The 3,540-nt window shown below is 46.3% G+C and overlaps 1 pseudogene; it reads right to left on the bottom strand.

Annotated features, from left to right (window-relative positions):
- Positions 1-943: 943 nt before the first annotated feature.
- LOC116573739 lies at positions 944-1,851 on the bottom strand (annotated as a pseudogene).
- Positions 1,852-3,540: the final 1,689 nt, after the last annotated feature.

The following is a 3,540-nucleotide window of genomic DNA, read 5'->3' as shown; positions in this document are numbered from 1 at the left end:
CCTTCATCTACCACGGCTGATTCTCATTCATCCTTCAGGCTCTACCTGGAATGCTATTTCCTCTGACAAGTTTCCCAGAGCCCTGGACTGGTTAGACCCTCTGCTGGAGGAACCCTGAATGCCGCCTCCTACAGCACCATGTAATCATCACCTCTACCTCCAGACTCCAAACCCTCCAGAGCAGGTACAGCACCTAGCACAAAGGAAGACCTCCCAACAGGGGCTGAGTGAGTTAAAAATAGACACCACTTGAAATGGCTTAAATGGTTCAACTAGAATAACAGATGAGATGAGAGACTGGGGAGATCCCTAAGAAAATCTCCCATGTCAGAGCTTCAGTTCTGGGGAACATTCTGGTTCCCCCCTGACCTCTAGCCAGCGGTCCATTGCATTTCCACACTCCATTTTGTCAAAGTATTTGAAATCATCCTCCTCCCCAATCCGGCCATGTCAGTACAAAGTGTTCGTCTCCATTTTTGCTGTCCTTGCGGCGTTCTTGTTTTCCTTTTCCTTCCCTTACCCTCCTAATGTCTCTGCACAGATCCTTTTGTGATTCTTTTTTTGGTAATTCATCTCCTTGGAGGTGTTTTCTGAGCCAGCTCTTTGTAGAAGGTTCAGTTCATGTGAAGGAGGGCCCAGGGCTAGTCAAGGTTTTAATATGTGATATCTTTTTCCATCTTAAAAAAAATGAAATATCTGACACATGAGAGAATATATGAAATATAAAATATCTAAGATAAAGAAGAAAATAGAACAAAGACCCATGTACCTGGCACCCAGGCTACAGAATTGGGTGTTGTCACCATTTTGGGGACCCTTTAGTGCTCCCTTGCAGGGCAACCATGTCCCCAAATGTGTGCTTACCAATCACCTAATATTCTTCCTAGATAGTCAATGTCTTTTTTTAATTTAAGTCTAATTCAAGTTTCACATACACTTGGACTTTTTTTTTTTTTTTTTTTCGTGCTGTATGACCTTTAATTAGGTATAAAGACTTCCAATCACGTCACCTAGGGACCATTCTACCCGCTGCTCTGTTTGGCCGCCAGTCTCTTGTCTCTCTCATCAGCAATGGTGAGGCGGATACCCTTTCCACGGGGAAGAGAAATCCATGGTTTGTTGCCTTTGCCAATAACAAAAATGTTGGAGAGTCGGGTGGCAAAACTGTTGCCATTGGCGTCTTTCACGTGAACCACATCAAACGAACCAGGGTGTCTCTCTCTGTTGGTGATCACACCAATTCTTCCCAGGTTAGCACCCCCAGTCACCATACACAGATTACCAGTGTCAAACTTGATGAAATCAGTAATCTTTCCAGTTTCCAAATCAATCTGAATGGTGTCATTGACCTTGATGAGGGGATCAGGATAGGGATGGTGCGAGCATCGTGAGTCACCAGATGGGGGATGCCTTTTGTCCCCACAAAGATCTTTCTCACTTTGCACAACTTGTACTTGGCCTCCTCGAGTGTAATCCGATGAACAGCAAAGCGACCTTTGGTATCATAGATCAGATGGAAATTCTCTCCGGTCTTGTCAATGCTGATGACATCCATAAAACCAGCAGGGTATGTTATATCAGTTCGGACCTTGCTATCAATCTTAATAAAACGCTGCATACAGATCTTCTTTACTTCATCTCCTGTTAGGGCATACTTAAGTCTGTTCCTTAAGAAAATGATGAGAGGGAGACACTCTCTCAGCTTATGGGGACCAGTAGATGGGCGAGGAGCGAACACACCAGTCAGTTTATCCAGCATCCAATGCTTTGGAGCTGCTACACGCTTCAGATGTTTCTTGGGACCACGAGCCATGGCTGCGCTAGGAACGAAAAGAGAGCCGCCCTCTTCCGGTACCCGAGAAAAGAGGGTCCTACACTTGGACTTTTAAAGAAGTGGTTTTATGCTGTATATCTTCTTTTGCGATTTGCTTTTCCTAATCAACATTTTATTTGAGAGCTTGCTCCAAGTTGGAGGAAGTGGTGACATTTGTTAGTCATTGTCCCTGCTGGGCAGCATTCCACTTTAAGGACTGTACACAATTTCTCTATTCTTCTGTGGAAGGACCTTGGTATCCTCCCCAGGCTCTATGATGTTATCTATCTAGACTAGAACAGCAAAGCTGCCTAGTCCCCGGGGCTCCGACCCCAGAGGCCCCCTGGGGTCTGCTCCCTTGGGCATGAATGGCTGGGACTCAGAACATGCCTAAAGTCAGCCCTGCTAGATAGCAGGAAGCTGGTTTCCCAAGGGGCCACCATGTGGATACTGCAGCCCCCAGAGATGACCCACTATTCTGCGCCTTTCATGTCTTTCATAGGTTTGTCAGTTCTCACCAACAGTGAACAGACTTGGGGAGAGCCCCCGTTTTCTCCACCAAACTGATTCTTTTCTGTCTATATGGCTTAGATGTGAGATTCCTTATTCTCTGCAGCCACACAGAAGGTGGCTGCGCCCTAACCCGATCTTGCGAGAAAGGATGTGTGCTCCTCCCGCGGCCTGTTCTTAGCCCTCCCTCCTCGGGCTGTTGATGGCTCCTCTCTCACTTGGTGGTTCAACATTTCAGCTCCATTTAGTTTATCTGAAGATCATAACTGTTTTTATCGGATTTTGGAAAGAAAATGAAATGCTGACTTAGTATCACTGTCGATTCAATGTAAAACCTCAAGGTTCTTAAAACTGTCCATTTCCCAGCCCAGTCCCAGGGCCCCTGCACTGGTATTCTGCATGAGGCCTTAAGCATCCGTATGTTTAAAAATCCCTCTAGGGGCGTCTGGCTGGCTCAGTCAGCAGAGCACGTGACTCTTGATCTTGGGGTTGTAGGTTCAAAAATAAAATAAAATCTCTAGGGACACCTGGGTGGCTAAGTTGGTTAAGGGTCTAACTCTTGATTTTGGTTTAGGTCATGATCTCAGGGTCATGAGATCGAGCCCCCCAGAAGAACTCTGAGCTAAGCAAGGAGTCTACTCGAGATTCTCCCTCTCCCTCTGCCTCTCCCCACGAGTGTATGCACACATGTGCGCGCGCTCTCTCTCTCTCAAATAAATAAATCTTTAAAAAAAAAAAAAAACTTTCAAAATAATACCTCCAGGGGCACCTGGGTGGCTCAGTGGGTTAAAGCCTCTGCTTTCGGCTCAGGTCATGATCCCAGGGTCCTGAGATTGAGCCCCACATCCGGTTCTCTGCTCAGCAGGGAGACTGCTTCCTCTTCTCTCTCTCTGCTTGCCTCTCTGCCCACTTGTGATCTCTGTCTGTCAAATGAATAAATAAAATCTTAAAAAAAAATAATAATAATACCTCCAAGGTAATTTGAATAGGGCCATGTTGGACAGATTTGACATAGAAACCCTACTTCCAGGACATGTGGGTGGCTCAGTGGGTTAAGCGTCTATCTGTAGCTCAGATCATGATCCCAGGGTCCTGGGATCAAACCCCACATAAGGATCTCTGCTCAGTGGGGAGACTGCTTCTCCCTCTCCCTCTGCTGCTCCCCCTGTGTGTGCTCTCTTGCACACTCATTCTCTGCCAAGTGAATAAATGGAATC

Source organism: Mustela erminea, chromosome 14, assembly GCF_009829155.1.
Source record: "Mustela erminea isolate mMusErm1 chromosome 14, mMusErm1.Pri, whole genome shotgun sequence".
NCBI classification, from domain to species: domain Eukaryota; kingdom Metazoa; phylum Chordata; class Mammalia; order Carnivora; family Mustelidae; genus Mustela; species Mustela erminea.
Note: the sequence above shows the minus strand (reverse complement) of the source record. Positions and strands in the feature narration are given on the sequence as shown.